The sequence below is a fragment of the Argiope bruennichi genome, chromosome 11 (assembly GCF_947563725.1).
Source record: "Argiope bruennichi chromosome 11, qqArgBrue1.1, whole genome shotgun sequence".
NCBI classification, from domain to species: Eukaryota; Metazoa; Arthropoda; class Arachnida; order Araneae; family Araneidae; genus Argiope; species Argiope bruennichi.
Genome location: NC_079161.1, coordinates 58,504,929 through 58,530,219, shown reverse-complemented (window position 1 = coordinate 58,530,219; position 25,291 = coordinate 58,504,929).

The following is a 25,291-nucleotide window of genomic DNA, read 5'->3' as shown; positions in this document are numbered from 1 at the left end:
TTTATTAATTCATTATATGAAGCAGATCATAAGAAAGTTATAAGGTTTCAAGAAATAATTCAATATCTTTCGTTTCTTTAATCCTTAATTTTTATGTTTTATATTCTTACATTTAATCTTTGTTTTTCTTTCTCGTAAATAGGGCATAAAAAGAGATAGTATTGTCGAAATCTTGATGAATCTTTCCTCTTTAATTCTAAAGAAATATTTTTGGAATTCTATCATTTATTCAATGTTAACATGAACTTATAAAATATAAGTAGTTAATAGAATGGAATATAGTATATAGTATTTACACCAAAATTGCAGATTCTTCTTCAATTAATTATAATCAAAAGGAATTATTTTTCCCTACTTAAAAGTGAGCATGTGAAAATAATAATTCAAAATTTGATAAGCTGGATGAACAAAATTAGGCATATGATTTTTTTTTACCTGACTGATAATTCAGAATCAATTTTAGAAACGTAAGTAGTTACTAGAATGGAATATGGTATCTAGCATTTGCACCAAAATTATAGATTCCTCTTAAACGAATTATAATCAAAAGGAATTATATTTCCCTATTTATAAGCGAGCATGTGAAAATAATAAATTGAAACATGAAAGGCTAAATGAATGAAACTAGGCATACGATTTTTTTTCACCTGAATGATAATTAAGAATCAAATTTTGGAAGCATAAGTGCTTATTAGAACAGAATATGATATGTAGTATTTACACCAACATTTTCGATTAAAATTAAACTAATTTAAAAAAGGAAATTCAAAATCCGCATATTATTATCTTCGCTCAACTATGAAGCTGAGCAAAAATGGGCCATACTGTCTACTAAAAATATGAACATTATTAAAAAAAAATAAAAAACTCGCAGCAAATATAAACTTAAAAAGAATTTCGATGTAAAATTTGAAGCTTTTGTGGGAATTCTTTATAAATATAGAACTCTATTTTCCATGTTCTGTTTAAATTTTATTACTAACCTAAAGTTAATCCTTTTAAATGGCGTTTTTTGTTTTTCTATAGCTAACAAATGATTTAAAATAAAACTGTTCAATATATCGAAACATTCTTGTCGTCTTTTTGTTATTAAATGCTTTTAGTTTTAAAAAGAAATTTACTTGGAAAATTCAGAGATTACTTTACTTCATTTTAATTATTGATAGGTAGATGTCCTGGAGGGCATGTCAGTGTTGATACTGTCTGGTTAATGAGTCGAACACTGTCTTTGTACTGATTCTGTGAATACGCTTCTTATTATGTGGCTATTGTATTCAGTTAATAGAATTCATAATTACTGTTAACAGTAGCAGGATCATGTAGCTCATTCTGGTCGGCGATTCTTCTTTTTCAGTGATTTAGGATCATGTAGCTCATTCTGGTCGGCGATTCTTCTTTTTCAGTGATTTAGGATCATGTAGCTCATTCTGGTCGGCGATTCTTCTTTTTCAGTGATTTAGGATCATGTAGCTCATTCTGGTCGGCGATTCTTCTTTTTCAGTGATTTAGGATCATGTAGCTCATTCTGGTCGGCGATTCTTCTTTTTCAGTGATTTAGGATCATGTAGCTCATTCTGGTCGGCGATTCTTCTTTTTCAGTGATTTAGGATCATGTAGCTCATTCTGGTCGGCGATTCTTCTTTTACAGTGATTTAGGATCATGTAGCTCATTCTGGTCGGCGATTCTTCTTTTTCAGTGATTTAGGATCATGTAGCTCATTCTGGTCGGCGATTCTTCTTTTTCAGTGATTTATCAGCAATCTTGTATTAAATATCATATAGAAAGCATCGACAAATAGGGGAAAGGCTTTAGTTTGGTTTACTCATATTAAAACCCGTTGGGAAACAACTTTAGGGATATTCAGAAAAGGATTCTATAATTCTGAATTCTGTCAAATATAAAAATGTCTCTGAGTTGATAGTACTCTCGCGTAACTTCTGTACCTCATCAACGGGAGAATGTTTGCCCCATTGTGTCAGATTTAACGTGAATCAAACCCGCATACACAACGAATATTTAATGGAATCGGGTTTTGAATCAGAAACCCTCCGGTTTCGGATCCAACGTCTAGCTACTAGGTTGCTGCAGCTAGTAAAAGTATCAGAAATCTCCGTATAAGTAAACCGTTCTCGCTTTCTAAGAGGCTTAAAATGATGGCTTCGCATGATAAAAGCACTCATCGCTGATGAAGATTTGCACTTTTATTTGAGTAATCTTTGCATATGTTTCCCTTAATCAGGCCTATTACGTGTCGTCCATAGATACCGAATATATTTTTCACGGCAGCCGGGTCATACCGTATGCACACACATACACACTTTATCAGTTCATAAAATCGCCAAACTTTCATTATAAAGTCGATTTCATGCAAGTCATGTCTCATAAAAATTGTCATTACTAACTGTGCTTTGTATTAAGCAATATTATGACGTCACTTCCGTTTTTCTTCCGCAAGCTGTGTAGTTTATTCCAAAATTAAACTGGCACCACTCATTTTAGAAACTCTGCTGGACAGGAACTGACTCCAACCAAGGATAACGAAGATTTTTACATGCAATTACGCATGCTTCTAATCCTTTTATGTCGTTGTTGTCAGTGAAATAATAAAATATGCTTGTGAATTATAAATCTATGCAAGTAAATGTCTCTGTTTATTAATTTAACCCTTTAAAGAGCCATTTTTTTCTAGTCATATTATATTAAAATAATTTTAGGCTTGAAATTAGAATAAGAAAAGGGATTCATTTAGATCATTAGATAAATTTAATTTGATTTATTAATTCATTTGGTTAATTAATAATTAAGTAACAAATCAAGACACATCGTTTTGTCTGAGATAAATAACTGAAGCCTCTAAGTTTCTGACTTACTAAAAAAATTGTCAGAACTTATGCCAACCTGCATAATTTCATACAAAGATTGATAAATTTGGTGGTAAACATACTTCCCACGGCCCTAGAAAGGGCTAAATGAAAAAACAAACAAACAAACAAGCAAGGAACTTAAAAACTTGATTTAAGAGTGAAGTCTTTGATAGTTTTGGGTAAATAATTTTAACTTTATCAATATTGAAAGATCCCAAATTACTCGGTTCAACAAAATTAAGATGACCGGAAAATTTTCTTCTTTTTCCTGGTGATTAACGAACTAACCCTACCCTAAGCACGTACTTTGTTCGTTAGAGACACTTGCCCAAATGGGTTTGGAGAAAGAGAGGTTTGTTTTTTTTAGAGATAAGATGAAAATTTTAAAAGATATCTGAGTCTGAATTTTTTTTAATAAACATCAGCTAACCAGGCTTTTCTTTTGTGTATCGACTCATTAAGAATTCGTGCTATCATTGTAGTTTTTAAAAGAATAAGTTTTTTAAAACTTTAAAAGAGAAATCCGGGTGGTCTAGCACTCTGAGATACTTGAATTCGAATGAACTCAGGATTCAGAAGTAAATTATTTAATTTTCCCTGAAGTATTCCATAAATTCTGGTGGCTAAAAGCACAAATATGTACTCAAAATTTGACTTGAACTGGTTCAATCAATTATCTCCAAGAAGATTCGCAACATATTGCTTTATTTCCTGACTGTCATATATTACTTCACCTGTTTTGTCAAGAACAAAATTCAATTATTTCTTGAGATTTATAAGTTATGCGAATTTTCAAGTACATCATTTAGTACATTATTTGTAAAATTTATACAAATAAAAAGATTGCTTGATTTTTTTTCATAAATAGATTTTTCTACATTATGAAAGGGTACGGTTGTTCATATAACGAGATATCATGTCAATACTATATCAATCTGAGACTTAGTATCGGGTATGCAAAAGTGTCATGCAAGCGTTATTGTACCGGGATAGCCTGGTTGGTAGGGCGTTGGATTCGCATCTCTTGGGTTGTGAGCTCAAACGCTAGCGGCAGGAGATTCTCCGTGTACAGAGTAGCTAGTACATGCATAAATCAGTCGTAGCCGCGATGTCCTGTAAGTGGACGCAATACCATTTGGGATACTGGATCAGAGATGATAGTTCTCTGATACAGGTCTAAGTTACGATCAATGAATGAAGGCCTAAAAGGATTGTGACGCATGCGTATCTAAAAACGTACTGTTGGCCCTAGATGGCGCTACTGAATTAAGAGACGCTGAAAAACTCAGCTTAAGATCGCTGACTTTGTCAGCGGGCTTGTCTATGAAAAATACCATAAGCAACAGCAACACATAATTGAAAAGAGCGAAGAGTATGAACTATTGGGTGTCAGCTTTGGACTCGATTAACACAATTGTTAGCATCTTTGGCGTTATTCGTATTTTTATTAAATAACTCGGCAACACTATTAGCATGCGCAATGTTTTTTATAACTATATTTTATCGTCAGTCAATATTGTTCTTTATCTCGTGTAACACTGCATGCATAATGAAGAAGCTCTGTCTTCTCCAATGCTAACTATAACAACAAAGCCTTTCCTTTCCTCTTGCCATCCATCCGTCAATCACTGTGAAAACCAATGCCACTGCAATATTGTTATCAATATTTCTTTTGAAGACGTGAAATTCCAATTTGAAATTACATTTGTATCAGTATAGACTACCAATTTTGGGACAAGTACGAGAATTGATACTCACCGAATACTAGATTTTAATTTGTTGGGAAATGAGTTGGTTACAAGTTGTATCAAATGCAAAAATATCAAGTATCAAAAGTATCAAGTATCACATATTTGTCTCAAACTGTACCTGACATAGCAAAAACGCATATTAACTAAACTTAGCACAGCAAAGAACAGTTTCAAATAAAGTAAATTAAAGTCTAACCATTCCAGATGTGAAGTCTAATTCCAATTAAGTGTGTGTGTCAGCTACGTGTTAAATCTGAGGCTGAGAGTCATGCTTCTGCTAGTGTGGTGCCGAAACTTAGAGAACTAGTGCCAGCGCAGATATCACATTCCTCAAAGGATAACACCTCAACTTTATGAGGTATATCCAAAATAACCCCCATGTTTACTAAAATCGGAACGTTAACATAATTTACCATAACTTCCCATAATGTCATTTTAGTTTCCTCCCACAAATGTGTAAAAGGTGGACTATAAAAATTAGAATTTTATATGAATATTTCTTGAGAAACATTTTTTATATAGTGGTTTGAAACAAAGTGTCTTCTTCTCTTTTATTTTTTTTCCGATGCATAACGCAAAATCGTACTTATTATGTTATATCGATCAATATGTTTAACGCATTTGTTAAACATATCAAAAACCTGTTAATGAAAATTTATAAGGAAAATTTACCTTTAAAAATGTTAATAATTTGATGGATCAAAAAGTTGAGGAGGCGATATTTTAGTTTCCAGGTTGCTATAAGTTTGATTCTTGGTAATATGTGTACGGGTGTAATACAGATTAAATATGTCATTGTAAGATAAAAGTTTTCAAATTTGTCTAATAGTTTGAAAAAGTAAACCTCGACATTTACTTTCAGCTTATAGTTAAAAGACTAATTCTGAACAACTTTCGATGCGGAATCGAAATAAGAAACTATTGTAATAATTAATCTAATACAAAGATGCCAAATTTAAGAAAATATGAAAAAAACGTCAAAACATATTTGGACATAAAAAATAAATATATCGATATTAATTTTTAACAAAATAAAAAAAAAAATCTAAAATTATATATATTTATTTTTTGGCTAGTTATGTTAAGAAACCACTTGTTCAAATCAAAATATTTTGAAGATATTTTTTTTTTATTCATTGGTTAAAAAATTGTTTGGTCAAATCAGAATATTTAGAAAATATTTTCTTATTAACTGGCTATTTACAACTTTCTAAGTTCTTTTCTTAATGTTTGTTTGTTTGAATGAGGGGGATTTAGGGATTTTTAGCTACAATGGCTGTCATCCCATTTTCTTAATGTATTTCATATACATTTTTAAATGCATCTTAAATCAAAATTTAATCAGGTATTTAAGGAAAAGAAAGCAATATTTAAGATAATATTTTAAAAGTCAATGTTTTATATTTCATTTCATGTAAACTCTATCTTGATATTAATTTATAACAGAATAAAAAGTTTAAATTATATATTTTCTTTTTGGCTAGTTATACTAAAAAATCTTTTGGTCAGATTAAAATATTTTGATGACATTTTTTATATTCATTGGCTAAAAAAATCGTTTGGTAAAATTATAATATTTTGAAAATAATTTCTTACTGATTTATTATTTACAGCTTTCTGATTTTTTTTTTCTTATTGTATTTCATATGCATTTTTAAATATATTTTTAGAACAAAATTTAATCAAATATTCAAGAAAAAAACCCATATTTTTTAAGATAATATTTTAAAAATAAATGTATTTTTTTTTCTTCATTTTATGTAGAAGTTCAAATTAATTCCCAATTAATTTTGAAACTATCTGAAAAGTTCATGAAACTTTGATTAGTAATATCCTTGAAGAATAATCACAAACTTTTTACGAATAAAATATTATTTAAACATGAATTTTTAACAGTAATTTAATAATAAAGTGTACTTCCTTTTCAGGTACATTTCGTTCGAAGAATAAGTTGAGGAATGGAAGATTCTTGAACTTAGTGATACTTCTGTTAAAAATTCACGTATTATTTATTTTACATGATTTATTTGTTTTAAATGTTAACATGTATTTTATTTTTACATTTATTTATTTATTTTATTATTAATTTATTTTATTTTAATTAATTATGCATATAGGAGAATTTTATTATTATTTTATTTATTTTAAATAAAAATTTATTAATTTAATAATTTCATTTTAATAAAAATTTGATTTACTTTATTATTAATTAATTTTATTTTACTTAATTATATATGGAGGAGAATTATATTATTATTTTATTTATTTTAAATAAAGTAAATAAATACATATAAAATAATATACATGTTAAAAATAAAATAAATAAATCATGTAAAATAAATAATACTTGAATTTTTAACAGAAGCCTCACTAAGTTCAAGAATCTTTCATTCGTCAACTTATTCTTGGAACGAAATGTACCTGAAAACGATATACACATTCAGATAGTTCTATTTTACTACTGATTACAAGATGAGTAAACATGGACAAATCACGATATTCTTAGAAAATAAAATTTCGAACAAAAGAATAAGAGTTCTCGGAAAGTAAATCCTAAACCTTGAATTCGCTGGAGACAAATATCTTACTAGTTTCACACTCAGAAATAAATACATTCGAAAATTACCCAACAACCAGGGGACGTCAAAGATACACTTCCAGTACAGAACGTTCTAATTCATCGTCCCACGACACCCCAAGAGATAACCTATTCAGATCTTTTTATAGAATTTTGAGGTAAAAATAATGGGATGCCGAAATGAATCTGGGTCTTTAAAAAAACAGTAGCAGGAATTAGGGGGCAATCGCGTCTTCCTAGAAAGTGGTTGCAACGAAGAATAGGATTTTACTTTTGTATTTATATCCGGGAATCTGGCAAAAAGGTTTAAAGAGTTGCCACGTAGACGCTAAAAATAATATTACGGGATGCTTCTTTAAATTTTGAAACAACATTGATTCTTTTAAAAGTAATTTTTATGACAAGTGGTAAATAACTCAATATTTTTTGTTAATGAAATCATGGTTACGTGAGAGACAAATAAATACACTTAAAAATGGTGTCGATGCACTATTACATGCTAAAAGTATATACTGTCATGTTTGCAGGAAACTGACGTCGCTTAAATTGATTGCATTTGTTTAAATTATCACTTGTATAAATAAGCCTTTATTATTGAAATAAATAAATTTATGCACAGGATTTCAATTTTATATGATATAATTTTAGGGGGATTGGTTAGTAAAATACATTTAAGGCCAATCGTAACATCTTTATACTGTAAAATGTTTATTTAAAAAATTTTCAAATTCTAAATCGAAATTAAATTTGGAATTAATCAATGATCTCAATAGTATTTAAAGTATAATGAATTTTTGTATATAATAATAATTTTTGTATATATTAATAATTTTGTATATTATTTATTAAAGCAGCTATTGGTTTTAATTATACATTGAAGTAAACTATTATTATTGTTTGAATCATTTTAAATTTATGTTGTAGATATATCACTACAACGGTTTTTAGATAAAAAGTATCTGTTTTTGTATGCATTTCGTGTAATTTCACATAAACGTTTCATGATTTTTTTAAATTCTGAAGCATTCTTTTTGTTTAATAATACACGAAATAATAGAATAATCTTATGCAAATATAAAGATAAATCGTGGTTTTTAAATACCTTTCAAATAAAAAAAATGTATTTATATTGTTACGAACCTGTGATGCTGCTTCCCAGCATAGTGGGTTCCATAGGAGGTCCCAGAACTTGGCGACAAACTTGGCGACGAATTTGGCGCTAAAACAGATTATATCTGAAACATCGAGAATTTTCCCGATCCGTCCAGTAGGAACGGAGATACGCCTCGAACGTCCCTGATTGGTTGAGAGGCCTCTAGCCCCGCCTCCTGAGACCTATAAAAGGAGCTGCAACTGGCGGGGAGTCGACGAGGAATTGGGTCGTGAACCAGATCGAAGAGAGTAGATGGGATCGACAGTGAATTGAGTCGTGGACCAGTGGAATCGAAGAGTAGTCGGAACCGACGATAAAGAACTGGCCTTCCAGAAATAAGCGGAGCAGCGACGGAGTGAAGCTAGTGCTGAACTAAGCTGTGTGCTACTGTCTGTAGTAGAGTTTTGTATGCTGCACGTCTCGGCTGAAGATAATCGTCTTCTGTGCTGTATATAGTTGTCGTTTTTGTGCTGTCCTGTGTGTCTTCGTGTAAATAAACGCCGTTGTTTTATTTTCTACTGCCGCCTGGTGATTGAGAGTTCTCTACACCATATAACCCCCACTATCCAAACGAACCCCGGAAATTCCGTAACAATATCCATAGAGATAAATTCCTTATCCTTAATTCTTCAATCTTTAACTCTATGAATAGTGAAACGTGTTCAATAAAACTATGGTAAATATAGAAGATACCTGTATACAATTGTGAAATTCTTTCCCCTTTCGTTAAATATGGCTTGATTGAATACTTGTGGAACATGCTTTGTTCGTTAGAAGCTCTCGCTCAGATGGTTTAGGTGATATAGACGTTTTTTACGAATTCTCAAGGGATGTCCGCGCATGAATTTGCTTAATAGATTTCAGCAAAACATGGTCCTTTTTAGTATATCAATCCCTGACTAATACAGTCTACCATTGCGGTTTTTGAAGGCCGGCGAGGGTACAGAGGTTTCTTATTCTCAAAAAAGAAATTTGAATATTCTTCTGAGGCTCTCTGAAATCAAATGATGGTAGAAATGAGAGGGTTAAAAAAATCTATTAATTAAGAAAATATTTTACTTTTTAAATTCTATCGTACAATAATAATATTGTATCCCAAAGTTTCAAACTCTCCTGACTCCGGGGGGGGGAGACCCACTAAAACCACAAAATAACCCCTACCAACTAAAATCATTATTATGTGTCTGTCTGCCTTTCTGTATGTGTATGATAATAAAAAAGTGTTATGAATTGGAGAATGGAATTTGGCAAATATCTTCAAGTTAAAACTATATATATGAAATTTTGTCTCCAATCCGTTAAAAAGGAAATATATTTTTTTTTCTAAAACTGCATTCGATAATACTGTGAAGCTCTATATTTATAAAAGAGTTTGAAAAAAGATGATGTTATGCTTATATCTAAAGATAAAATTATTTTTGCTTTTATTTGTAGGATTATCTTCATTATTTTCTTAAACCTTTTTAGATACATTTCTTTGCTTATAACTTATGAAGACTGTTATTAAAAATGAGTTATTTAAAACTCGTCAGTTACGTATTTCATTTTGAAGCAACATTAATGTTATTTTAGAATGTAAATTTCAGCTTTGAATTGTTATCAAAAGACAAGGATGGCTTTTCACCCTATGTTTCTTTTAAAAACTTTCACACCGCACCAGTCGGAGGAAGTTAACGCCAGATTTTTCACTAAGTTTAAATTAAAGCATTGCAGAAATGTTTGGTTATATGGTTACAGAATTCCATTCAAAGTTAAAAAATAAATTTATAACAGTTAACAGATTTGCGGTATTGATTCAAATAGTAAAATTAATCCCTATTAATTATAAGATTCTGGGTCTATCGTTTTAAGAATTCTGGAATAATTCATTAACAAAAAATTAATTGTTAATTAAATTCCGTTAATTAATTAATTAAATTCTGTTAGAGAAATTTCCAATTCCAATGAGCATTAAAATCAGTCTCAGGTCGCTATCCAAGTGTTCCAAAGATAGATCGTTCAATCCTTAACCTCTAACAAAATTATCAATTCTATGTCTGATATCTTCAGACTTTTACATCTCTGAAAGTAGACTGCACATATGTGGTGGTTATATTATGGAATTAATCACTTCAAGTTAAGTTTAATGCTGGATAGGTTGTTTCCTAATTTTTATCTTAATTTTACCCAAATTAACTTCATAAACTTCATATTAAAGTGTTATCTTATTTCCTGATCCAGTTCCCACTTTTTATTTAATTATTTTTAACACATGCTCTAGAAGACTGATGACTTCAGCATTTTCTCATGCTCCGAGGGAAAGAGTAAAAATCCCTAATCCCTAATCCCTACAGCATTCATTCAGAGTTACTTAAGATTCCCTTTCCGAAGTCTACACATGTCAAAGAAATCCCTATTAAAATCTCATAGTAAAATCACTGAAGGAAAAAATTTACGTCTCTTTTGCTGTTGTGTTGCTATGTAGATTTATGCATCTTTTATCATCCCTTGTTTCTTGTACATATTATGCCACCCAGGATGAAATAATTAAATAAATTGAAGTTACAATTTCAAAAGTTTCTTCTTCTTGGCTCTATTAGCATCTGCTAATATAGGCAGAGTCGTGGCTGAATAGAGAGAAGACACTTTGAATTTTTCACTTTATTCCATCCCGGAAGGCATGATTTATGTACAAGATGCACGGATAAAATACGTCCATTCACAGCTCGGCACAAAAGCAGAAAAGAATAAACGAGAGGGAAAATATTTTTTCCTGCTTTTATATACTATAAGATTCTGATAGGGATTTCTTTACATGTGTCGATTTAGGTAGGGGGAATTCAGGTATCTTTTAGAAGAATGTGCTTGGCTTAACATATTTTTATCTCTTCTCTCGGATTGTGGGAACTTGCCGATTTCAGCAATTTTACAGAGTTAGTAAAGTATTAATTAAATAAAAAAGGGCGGAATTGTATCAGGAAATAAGATAATTAAGTAAAAATGGATTAAATTAAGATAAAAATGAGGAAAATTAATTGGGATTTAATTTAGATTTAAAGATATATACAAAAAATTTAATCGATTTTATATCCATGGTAATTCGTTTACAAAATTAAAGACTGGATAGAAAAAAAGACATGCAGAAATATTAAATTCATATGATAGAAAGATAAATTCCCATAAATTTGCATCTAACTTTTGAAAATTCGTGTTGTTAAAAAAATCATGAAACACATAAATGCATTATTCATAAATATATATTTTACATTATTAATTATTCTTTTACGAAATATACTGATTTAAGTTTTGTAATGAAACAAATAATCTACTTTCTTTCAGAAAAAAAGAAAATATTTGCAGAATTTAAATAATTTCATTTGTTTCACTTTAATAAAATAATGAAACACAAATAAATTTGCTGGTTTATGAATGCATATTGCTTTAAAATATATAATTATATTACTGTTATAAATAACAATTTTGTATTTGCTTATTGTGGATTAAATTGCATTATTCTTTTCAAGGATGCATCGGATTTTGTTTTACGCCGAAATTTATCGTATATTTCATTAAAACACATAATTATATTACTGTTATATTAACATATTATACTACTCTTATAAATAACAATTTTATATTGCTTATGGTAACTAAATTGCATTATTATTTGTCAAGAATACATCTATTTGTCTTTTATGCCGAATATATTGCACATTGCATTAAAATATATAATTATATTACTGTTATAAATAACAATTTTATATTGTTTATGGCAGACTAAATTGCATTATTCTTTGTCAAGGATACATCGGTTTATGTTTTATGCTGAAACAAATAATTCGATTTTTCCCCCTACACAAAGCATATCTACAGCATAAAAGAAATCGATTTAATTTGTTGTAATCAAAAAATTATTATCTAAACTATTGGCCTAAATCACTGGTTTTTGAGATGTATGTTCTATTAAAATTCATAATATGTTTAAAGCAATCTTCGATGTAATCATTAACTGCAAACAATGTCAAATATTAAGCTGAACAAATAAATGAGCTACGTCCTTTTTATTAAACGCAAAGTTTTCTAAAAGGATTCATTTTTAAACTAATAGCTTTCTGCTTTAATTAACAAATTAATTTTGCTCCCTCGCAATCCCAAATAGTTATCGCTTTTTCTAATTATTAGGCAACAAACCATTCTTTTAAGCGTTCCCCCACTTTTTAAATCATTAGGAGTGCCTGATTGAAATTTCTAATTAATAACAAACTTCGTTGCTTTATGTTGTTCTTTCAAAATAGAAAATTGCTACCCGTGAATGAAATACCTCATTAATAACTCAGCGCCACATTACCCTAGTAATAATTACCATATTTAGGCGCCTCTGTTAATTGGAAAATTCTAAATTCATGAAAATGTTCCAAAGCGTTGGTCCCATCATTATTCCTTAGGGAAACTCATGGAAGAAGGTGATTGGTTCCTTTCTGATTGACATCACAACTCCGATGTGCTGTCTTTAGTTGAAAAATGACTGTTTCGCGTGCGAAATCAGCCTCGCAATCAAATATTAAGGCACGGCAAAAATCTCTCTAAGACTATTGACTCAGCGTTGCGGTTGGGGAAAGGATAAACAGTTTTAAGAATTGTGCTTTCAAACTTTTGCGTCACGCGATGGCGTTTTGCTGCTAAGCCGAGATTGGTTGAGAAAGTTTGCGGAACTGGCCAATAAGAAACAATTCCTTTCGAAATTGTTTTTCTACGTATATTCTCTTTGTTTGTACTAAATGTGTTCTTTTTCTTTTAGTGTTGCCATGATGTACGAATTACATTTTACTTATCTCTTTAAGTTCCAGCTGTTGAAATTAACTGCATTTTTTTTCATTATTCTGAAGAGATTAACCTCATTAAAAATAAACGTGTTCGAGGAGATACTCGAGAGTTTTCGGAATTCCATTGAGAATTCGGAAGAATGAAGAACTAACGCGAATAATTCGTGAAAAATAATTTAAAGATTACATCAGAAATCTAATGAGGTATTATCGTGAGGTATGAAGCATAAGTATTCTGAGGTTTTTATATTTAAATTAAAATACATTAAAATAAACATAAATATTACATATAAATAATTTATAAAGTAAATAAATTGGATTTATTCTATAACTAAGTACTTACAATGATTCAACATAAATATTACATATAAATAATTTAAAAGATAAATAAATTGTATTTATTCCATAGATTAGTAACTAAGTACTTACAATAATTTATACACGCACAAGTGTATTAAAGAACCAAACATACTGCAATTTTTAAGTCAGAAATATCGTTTTAAACGAGTATTGTTTTGAGTTTTACTTCTAATTGTGAACATATTTTTTTTACCTAAGGTATCACGTTTTTGTGGGGAAAAGAACCCGAAAATTATTGTATTATGTAGAAATATTTTTGTCTTCTTTTTATTTTAAAAATTTCGCTCACTTCGATAAAAATGAAAATATTATTTCAAGTTCAGTCCAGTTTAGTTATATTAACATCCCTTTTAAAGCAACTTGAGGGCTATTATAGGACGGACCTTTTAATTTTGAACCGCAGTCAGATGATGAGGACGGCACCTGTGTTGGCATCCGACACTAGGGTTTATACAAAAACCGACTTTTTGAAAAACCGGTTATCGAATTCCATATTTCCAAAAAAAACCGGTTTTAGCTGGTTTTCGAATTTTTGTCAAAAAAATAGAATAGGGAAAAATATTTTCTCTAAGTTATATAAAATTACAAAAAACGAAATCAATATCAAATTCAATGAAATTAAAGATTACATATACATATTATTTACACAAAATAACGAAAACTTAAACAAAAATTTTTAATAATATTGTATTGTTTTCTCTAATTTTAATTTCTCCTAAGAAAATAGGATTTTGAAAAACATAAAATGTGGACTGACGGTGGCTAAATTTTAAAGCTAAGTCTAATTTTGGACACAATATTGCCTGAAAGTGAAAATATTCGTTCATTAATTACTGAGCTCGGTTTTATAGTTTTCATGGCATCAAATAACAAATTTAAGATTTTTGTTCTTTTATTCGTTGCCTCAAATAATGAAAATTCAGCTTTCAGTGTCTTTGGATTTACAAGTTTTTCTTCAGGGTCTTCAAGAAACTTATGAATTGATTTTTCCATGGCTTCTTTTAACAAAGCATTACTCTGACGAATAGTTTCTAAGATTTGCTCTTCATCAGAATCGGTTTCCACATAAGAATTTGGAAATAATCTAGACAATATCTTTCCAGATAACATAATAATTTCGGTTTTTGAAGCTAAAGAAAGTACACTAGATTTCTCCGCTGAACTAGAAGTGGGCGAATACAACAAAAGAGTCGCTAATTCTACTTTCTTGAATTCGTTCTTCTAAAGCATATAATAATTTGAAACTTATTTCAGTATTTAATTTTTTTAAATTCATTTAACAGAAATTCAAATATACCTACACTTGATTATAAATTCGCATCTCATCGCTTTAAGCCCCCAGCTACTAGACAAATAAGTTCCAACCAATTTTTTTTTTTTTTTTTTGAAAAATTGGAATATCTAGGCGTTCCGGAAAACCGGTTTTCTTACTTTAAAAACCGGTTTTCGAATGTGACAAATTTACTTAAAAAACCGATTTTTTAAAACCGGGTTTGAAAAACCGTCAAACCCTATCCCACACCACATCAGCGAGAGGATATTTGGACCCGACGGATAAGTAATGTCTTTCAGAACAACTTTCCGATCTAGAGTCAGACTTAACACTCTATATGAATTAATTTAAAGAATGTATTAGATTAATTAATCGAGAGTAATTAAATCACATTCAAATAAGAAAAAACATAGTAAAACCTAAACTATTTATTGAACTCCAAAATTTAAAAAAATCACCTTGCTTCATAAAGAAATAAAACAGCAGTTAAGGGTAATCTGTAACAAATTATAGCACTCTGCAAATATCTGTACTATAAGATTGCTCTAGTATATTTACAGTACGACTAAATTACAAAAGATATTCTCTTCAAGCGGCTGTGCAAGCTCGCGGTGGCCTGGTGATAAGGTTTCGGCTTCGGGACCGGAGAATCTCGGGTTTGAGACTCGACTCCCCCGAAGAACCGTCGTGTGAGCGGGTCTGATGCACTCTAAATCTGCTGAGAACAAACGTTGTTCTGCTATTGTGGAGCGGAAGATTGGAAGGGGTGGTGCCATTTCAAGTGTCGTCCTCCTTTTCTGACCGTGGTTCAGTGTTACGAGGTCCGTCCCAAAATAGCCTTAGTGTTGGTTTAAAACGGGACGTTAATATAACTGATCTTAACTTAATGTGTTTATGTAATCACTGGAAGGTTAAATGGATGCTACGATTCCAGTCGATGGATTCGAAACGTAATTCTAGTATATTGGACGCTTTGGCATTTTTTTTAGTTCTTTCTGCATGAAGTGTAAAAGGAAAAAAGCGTTTAAAATACAAATTCGATTTTTGGATACTGTAACATACCCCGTTTCCCAGTACTGATAAGACATTTACAGCCAGCTGTGTCATCGCTGTTACTTACTAAACTCCTCGAGATAACCAGATGGGGGATCTTTTCACCTGGGTGGTCTCGCATCTGTTCATTAGTGACTACAGTGAGAGACCACATATAGGGATTCCTCGTCCAAGAGATATTGATAGTACCTTCAACGAGAAAGGGGCGTCCAAACATCTGGATGCTAAATGTTTCCCATTGTGAAAGGTGCTTCACTAAAAGGGCCTTCCCACGACCGACTGGCGCCGCTGAGAGAGCATATTGCTGAACCCCGATTGGCCGAAAGAGAGCTCAAATGACCAATGTAAATTAAGAGGTGGAGATTCTTTTTTTAGAAGGAGAGAAGAAACGAATTGCAGGCGGACTGTTGGACTAAGCCCACGAGTTCGGAGTCCGAGAACCAACGGAGTTTCAAGAAAGCCTTGGACTTCGACTGTTGTATCTCCTACTACAGGTGTAAATAACTATTTATTTAACCAAGATTAGAACAAGTTGTTCTTTTGTATATATAGGGCTGTAAAATAAAGAATTGTCTGGAAATTCTGCTTCGTTATTTGATCAGTCTAGATCAAGACATTACAATACTATTAACCACATGTCAGGGATTAATCGCCATAAAATTCGCCAAGGATCTCACTATAAGTTAAATAAAAATGCTAAATTCGCGCCAAAGGTTACTATTTCGTAAATATTGAACGATAATGACATGCATGACGTTTTCTTGGAAAAATCTTTTATTAGAGAATATGCGAGAAAGTTCTGGGGAGAGGACTCTAGCTGGTTAAATATTGTTGTAATATCTTATGATGTAATTGCTGTATAAAGAAATTGTCCGAAAATTAGGGAAATGCATAACACAATGAGCAAACAGAACAATGTATTATATCTAAAATAGTAGGGATTATATGTCCATCAAAATCTGATATTTAAAAATAATTTGCTGAAGACATCATTAAGACGACCAAACTAAACAAAATATTTAATCTAAATTTTCAGCCTGAGGAGCAAATGGTCACCAAAACCGACTAGTTGGAAACACTATTGATACTAGGGAGCTTGGATGTACGAAGTAATTTCACAAAATATATATACGCAAACATATTTTTCGTGTTCGAAAAGAAGAAATTTTTGGAATTTTAACTTCGATTTATTTCCCCTTCGGAAGGTATAATTTGTACAGAGATTAAGTGGTAAGAGATGCGTAGGTCTGCATCGCGACACAAGAGCAAAAGAATCAGAAATATTTCCCTTCAGTGATTTTATTATGAGATTTTGATAGGAATTTCTTTGACACATGTATATTTAGGAAAGGAAATTTGGGTGACTTTAAAATAATGTTGTAAGCATTAAGAATCTTTGTTCTTTCATTCAGAGCATGAAAAAATGCTGAAGTCATTAGTTTTTTAGAGTGCGTGTAGAATTAATTAAATAAAAAAGTGGGAATAGGTTCTGGAAATGAGAGAACAAGTTGGAAGGAAATTCATATTTGATAAATTAAGATAAAAATTAAGAAATTTATTAAGTTTTAAAGTAGACTTTAAAATGCCATTACACACACACGCATATATAAGTAAACATAATTCTTTAAGCCAGAGAGAGAGAGAAGACACTTTTGAAATTTAAACTTGCTTTATTCCATCCCGGGAGGCACAATTTATGTACAAGCAGCAGCGACGAGGCACACCAACACAGAACGACACAAGAGCGAAAAGAGGAAAAGCTAGTGAAATATTTATCCCCATGATTATATACTGTGAGATTCTAAAAGAGATTTCTTTACACGTGTCAATTTAAGTAAGGGGATTATAGGGATCTTTTAAAAGAATGTGTTAGATCGAAAACTTTTTATCTCTTCACTCGGAGTGTGGAAACTAGTCGAAGTCAGTAATTTTGCAGAACTTCTGTTGCATTAACTAAATAAAAAAGGTGGAATTGGATCAGGAAATAAGAAAACCTTTTAGAATGAAATTAATATGGGCTAAATTAAAATTATATATATATCAGATCAATATATCGGAACTTCAATTATGTGCAACTATATGCTCACTATCCTATAAAGGCGTCTTTCCTTCAGCTCTGAAGTTAATAAAAATCAATTTATCCCAATCAAAGGAAAAATATCATACTAACGAGCGATGTACTAAAGATCTTTCACCGTAAATATGAATTTTACTTACAATATACAAAAATTCAACCTCTGACGCAAACGGTTTAAAATTAGAATTGAAACTCTTTCCTAATTCTGTCCTTTCACACACTTGAGTTACGTGCAGCAATTAAAACTCGAACGACATCATCATTTCCAACCAACCAGCAATTATTCTCCATCACTAGAGTTTTAATTCTCCAGCACATGTGCTCGCTCAACTCAACTCGGATCAATACGAGGCGAACAAAGAATCCAGGCTCTGGAAATGGAGCAAATAATAACCCAACGAATGATAATGACAACGGTTACGCAGTGAATGAAAATCGGATATCGTAATTAAGATTATCGATTGTTTACCGGGGACAATTATTTATTGGAAATAAATTAATCGCTTTCGAAATGGCAACGCTTGATAATGATACAGGAAGAAGCGAGTAATTTACTGTTCCCGTTGCCATTAGAGTATAATTTATGTAGGAGAGGTTAGTTTTATTAAATCTTTTTCGTCGTCGTGATTTTGCGTTTCAAGTTGAGGGGCCAGATAGATTTATTTTATTGTCGTTTAGAGGAAAAAGTATTTATACTTGAAATATATTGGTATCTCCATTTGCCCTTGAAATATTATTGGTTTTTGTTATTAATCGCTATTAATAATAAGGAAAAATGTATGTATGTGCAAAAGGGGTGTGTGTGTGTTGTAAGCGGTATCCAGGACAGACCATTAGAACTAGAGCTATCAAATTTGGAACTAATGTACTTTGGAAGGTGGTAATGTGCCCCTTGGAGTAATTGTTTCAAAATTTTAATTTGATTTTTTATTGAATGGAAATTAATCGAAATTTCATTTATTCTACGATAACTCTCAAAAATATTATTGGATGAAAATCATTTTCAATCAAAATTTTAAAAAATATGGTTTCTAAGAATTCAACTGAATTGTAGTGCAAATTTTGTTGGGTTTTGGGAGTTTTTTTTTTAAATATTACTTTTTGTATAATTTTCATTAATATATTTCCATTATTGAAATGAAATTCTAAATGTTTTTATTATTTCGTCAGGTACATAATTCCTCATTCTTTTTCTTTGTTGAAAGCTAAGGAAAAAATGATGTTTAATATTTGTTTAGTTCATTATAAGGAATAAAAAAATTAAGTTATTATACTGCGAAGGTTTGAAGATAGATGAACCAGACAGTTTTACATTTTTAATACTACGACGATGCCATAGAATGTAATTCCTTCAGAAGTACATATTCATTCAGAAGTACGTATGCATAAGGCAATATAGTTTTAATTCAGGCTGCGTTAGTCATTATTGACTGACGACATATATTTTAGAAAATTATTTTCTCCTTATAAATTTTAATAAGGAGATCATAAAAGAGTGCACCTAGATAAATGCTATCTTATATTTATAATAATCTCTAGTTATCAGCATATCAAAGAAATCAGATATCGTGGCATTGACGCGCAACGTGTTAAATAACACGACTTTAATGCCTGTTATAATTTAATGCCTAACATTTTTTTGGAGGAACTATGAGCACCAATCTGTTATAAGAGATTTAATTGAAAAAGAACTCAAGCATTATTCTGAGCGAACGAGCTAATCACCAAAGGCCACTGACTACTCTGTTAATTAAATAAATAGATTCAATTAGTTTATTGAAAATCAATCAGTTAGCGTTTAGTTCAATAAGTAGTATTCCAAAGTAGGGTACCAAAATACTATTATAATAAATCAAAGTTTAGTTAGTTTAAAAAGGTTAAAAATCTTGTGACGGATTTTTTTGACAATTACATTACTTTCTCTATACTTTGTATATATAAAAAAGTTAAATAAATAAAATAAAATAAAAATGGCTGATTTATATCTAAACCATTATCAAACTACGATATTTCAGACAAGATCTGAATCTTTAATTTTTTTTTTATTTAAATGGTTTATAAAATTTATGAAAGATAATAATGGTGTGTAATAATAAAATAAATATGTTTTAGGTTGCGTTATTATTCAGTTGTCTATTTAAGGGAACGGTAGATTTAAGAACGGATATTCAATAAAATCGGGAACTAAATTCGGAGCTCTTTGTTTCTGAATGCAAGATTCTCACAAGGTTACTGCAGATCTTCGTAGTCTTTCTTGAAACCAAAACTCTACCAGTTGCATATGAAATAATCAACATTGCCGCCCTCATATTTCCCGCGAACCATAATCCTTCGATCTAGATGATTGCACCATCCCTTCCACACCCCCTGAAGCAGCCATAAAATCAGGTACTTCTTCCATATATGAATGTAAACCTCCCTTTTTTTAATATTTTGCACCCTCATATTGGGATTCGAACCAGATGCCTTTTGAACCGGTAGTCGAAAATGCTGTTATCCCACATCTTGAAGTAACCTTAAAGAATGAAATAGTTACACATACATGAATACAAACATTACGTATCCTAATTATTTCAACCCATATCTAATGCAAAGAAGTGTTACAAGCCATCTAATGCAAAGAAGTGTTACAAGCCATCTAATGCAAAGAATTGTTACGAGCCACATAATGCAAAGGAGTGTTACGAGCTATCTAATGCAAAGAATTGTTACGAGCCACATAATGCAAAGAAGTGTTACGAGCTATCTAATGCAAATAAGTGTTACGAGCCATCTAATGCAAAGGAGTGTTACAAGCCATCTAATGCAAAGAATTGTTACGAGCCCCATAATGCAAAGAAGTGTTACGAGCTATCTAATGCAAAAAAGTGTTACGAGCCATCTAATGCAAAGGAGTGTTACGAGCCATCTAAGGCAATGAAGTGTTATGAACCATCTAACGCAATGAAGTGTTGCGAGCCATCTAATGCAAAGAAATATTATAAGCCATCTAATGCAAAGGAGTGTTACGAGCTATCTAATACAAAGAAGTGTTATGAGCCATCTAATACAAAGAAGAGTTACGAGTCATCTAATGTAATGAAGTGTTACGGGCCATATAATGCAAAGAAGTGTTATGAGCCACCTTCGTTCACTTTATGATCGAATAAATCACAGCTACCAGTAGGCCTCTATTTATTTTATTTTATGTCTATACGCACAATGTTAAAATTTCAATAAACATAACCCTGTTCCTTTATAACTTTCAAGTTCGAACTTCAACGAACCACCTGCATTATACCAATCCAAAATATTTCAACCGCACCATCCATGCATAATTTTAACGGCTACAAACCTTTGGTGAAAGTTTATGAAGGGTTCACCGGACCGAATATCGATTTTGTCGAACCACCCTCTGGTCCATACCACCTACCTTTGTGTAGACGATTACTTTCATTGCATGCCCGCATCTGGCCGGCTATTTAATTAGGGTTCAATTGACAATCACAATTCTGCCTCGGAATATCGCCTGAAACTACCTGTTTCGAACTTCCCTGTCAACTCACTGCAGGGCATGCTCTGCTTAAAATGTAGTTTTTAAATAACAGATTGATTTGGGTCTGCTGGTCCATGTGATTGAGTACTGAGATTCTGTTTGGGGAATCCGGGAGATATATTAGGGTAAAATTTTTGATCGATTGTCAGTCTAATGTGAAGACTTCAATTCTGAAGTTAATATATTATTAATAAATTTATGTTATTAATATGGAGAGGTATGTTAAGTGTTCGACAAATCAGGGTTATTAATAATCCATTCTGTTCACTTCTGGTGTAGTTTTGAAATTGATTTCTGCGTCGGCGTATTTTCTCTTATAATTTTACAATTTCACTTCAGAAATGTTTGGAACAGTATATACGCTTTTCATATATTTACTTGGAGTCTGATTTTCATGTAGAAATAATGATTAACGTTTTTCGTATTAATAATTAGCCTCTTTTGTAATAATAAATTTTAATATCATGCATTTCACACTTTTTTAAAACTATGGAGTTGGAATATTTCTCTTTAGGAAACACAAGAGCATATAATTAAATCCACTGCTTGAATATATGTGTACATGCAATATTTTGAAAGAATAATAAATTTAAAAACAGAGGATTATATTTTTTTTTCTCAAGATAATAAACTGTTGCGAGAAAATTTTTTTCCAAAACATTTTCTTTAAAAAAATTATTAATCGAAATCGTCCGGAGAATTTGTAAATATCATATGAATTTCCCAAAGAATAAACTTAGAAGCTGGATTCAAATGGAATTGAAATACAATTGTTTCAGAAATTGAGTGCATAGAATAAAAAAATATAAGATACTTCCAAAGTAGGTCGATTTTTCAACCTACTGACCTATTTTTCGACCACCATAAAACGTATTTGAAATACAGTTTTCAATGTACATACCGTAATTTACATTTTACTTTAAATTTCATACATCAAGATGTTGTCTGTGTACCAAGATGATGTACAGATTCTCCCTAATAGCAATAAATAAAATACAACTGTGATTTCGTCAGCAATAAATGAAATGTACTTACAATTCTGAAAGTCGCCAGCAAACAAACACTTTAAATTTAAAATGTTTATAAGGTTAAAAAACAATCTCATTATTGTACTAAAAAGTAGAATAGTTATTTTATAAAAAAATATGAATGACAACAAATCTGGAAATGCAGTGGTTCGGATAGAATTACCTTATAAAATTGGTATTACAAAAAATTTGATAACATAACAGAATATTTTTTTTTTTTCGTTTAAGTTCCAATGAGTAAAAAAAAGAAAAGAATAGAAAAAAATATGTATTTATTAACAATTTCAAATATAGTCATTTTTCAATATAATCGTTGTGATGATTTAGGGTTTTGGGATATTGGTGGACTAATTTTGAGATAAAGATCGTTGTAACCAATAATGTGAGGTGGGCTTTTTCAAGCTTTTCCTTAATCTGGAAATTTTGGTCACTTTGTTGGGTTACTTAACTCACAAATTAGATAAAACTCTAACCCTATGGCACATTTTCTGTGAAAAAGGATAAAAACTCAAGACTTTCGATCTCGTTTATTAAGATCATAAGATATTGTTCAATAAGTGGATCAAGTTGTCATTGACTGAATCTTTAGTCACTTTGCTACGCTTCCGAACTCCGAGAACAGACGAAAATTACTAACTATATGGTGCATTTTCTGTGAAGAAGGGCAAGGGTGCAAGACTTCCGATCTTGTTTATTGAGATCAGAAGATCTTGTTCAATAAGGGGATTAAGTCTTTCATTACTTTGGAACCTTTGGCTATTTTAATAGGTTCCTTAATTCAAAAAAGTGAGGAAAATTACTAACCCTATTGTGCATTTTCTATAAAGAAGGACAAGAACGCAAGATTCTCGATCTTGTTCATTGAGATCAGAAGAACCCGTTCAATAATTTAATGAAGTCATTCATTACTATGGGACCTTTGGCTATTTTATTAGGTTCCTTAGTTCAGAAAAGAGAGGAAAATCACCAACCTTATGGTGCATTTTCTATAAAAAAGGACAAGAACGCAAGATTTTCGATCTTGTTCATTGAGATCAGAAGCTCTTGTTCAATAAGTGGATCAAGTCATTTCTGACAGAATCTTTGGTCAATTTTCAAGGTTCCCAACTCGGAGAAGAGACGAAAATTACTAACCTTATGGTGCATTTTTTGTAAAGAGGTACAAGAACGAAAAACTTTCTATCTTATTCATAGAGTTCAGATGATCTTGTTCAATAAGTTGATCAAATCATTCATTAGTCTGGAATCTTTGGCCACTTTGCTAAGTTTTTGAACACAGAGAAGAAAGGAAAATCACTAACCCTATGATGCATTTTTTATGAAGACGGAACAAGGAAGAGAACGCAAGGCTTTAGAGTTTCGTCATTCAGCTCAAAAGATCTTGTTCAATGAGTTGATTAAGTCGTTTATTAGTCTGGAAACTTTGGCTATTTTGTTAGATTCCTTAATTCAGAGAAGAGACGAAAATTATTAACCCTACGGCCCATTTTCTATGAAGAACGCAGGACTTTTGATCTTTTACATTGAGTTCAAATGTTCTTGTTCAATAAGTTGATCAAGTTATTCATTAGTCTGGAATCCTTGGCCATTTTGCTAGGTTCCAAAAATCAGAGAAAAACGAAAATCACTAACTCTTAGATGCATTTTCTATTAAGAAGAATAAGAATGCAAGATTTTCGAACTTTGTTCATTAAGATCAGAAGATCTTTTTCAATGAGTTTATAAAGACCTTCGAAAGAAACTGAAAATGTTGAAAACTGATGGACCCGCATGCTAAAATTGCAACTTTGAAGGGTTAATGTTTAGTTTTTCCTCTCCATAATTTTTTCTTGAAAGAAAACTCAGAAAAAAAACTAAATTAATGAAGAACTTCTAAGGATCTCACAACACTGGTGACATTATTTATTGGAAACGGAATCTGAAACCTGATCATCCAGGAGAGAAATACCTGAATCATTGCTGTTATTATCTTTAAAAAGCAAAAGTTTGTACATAAATTTTGATAATAAATTCCTTTTTCTCTCCGATCTCGTGCTTTTTACGCCTCATTGTAAAGTGAAAGAAAACTCGTTTTCGGATTTTAAATACAATTTTTTTCGCATAGTAAACACAATTTTTTTCGCATATTAAATACAACTTTTTTGCATATAAAAAACAATTTTTTTGCATATTAAATACAATTTCCCCCCGCATATTAAATACAATTTTTTTTCGCATATTAAATACAATTTTTTTTCGCATTTTTAAATACAAATTTTTCGCATATTAATATTTAGAAAGCCATATGCTTTTACACTTTTGTTTTGATTTCTATATTGTTTATATAAAAACTTTGCTCTGCTTTCTTAGTGCACAATACATTCGCTTTTAAAAAAATGTTTATACTTATTATTTTCTGCTTTTCGAAACTTTTGAGATTTCATTACTAAGAGAATTTGAAATCGGATACTTAAGAAGGAAGCAAAAACCGATGCACGCTAAACAAAATAAATATTTCTGCTTAGATTTTCAAAGTAAAAAGTGAAGAACAAACATTCCTTAAATTTTCAACTTAATAAAATAAGCTTTAAACAATATTTTAATTTTTTTTTTCTTTTTTCAAAAAAATTTTTTAATGCGAAGAATAAAAGAATGTTTCATACATGTATTTTATATTTGAAGTAATTTGTTATATGTTATTTTTTTTTCAAAAAAAAAGTAGATTTTTTGGAAGACTAAAAATTTTACAAAGCATCTAAACAGCAACAATTTATGGTCTTCTGTTAGTTTTCGCATAAAGAAAGAACGGGAAACATTTGGCAAAGACAAATATAATT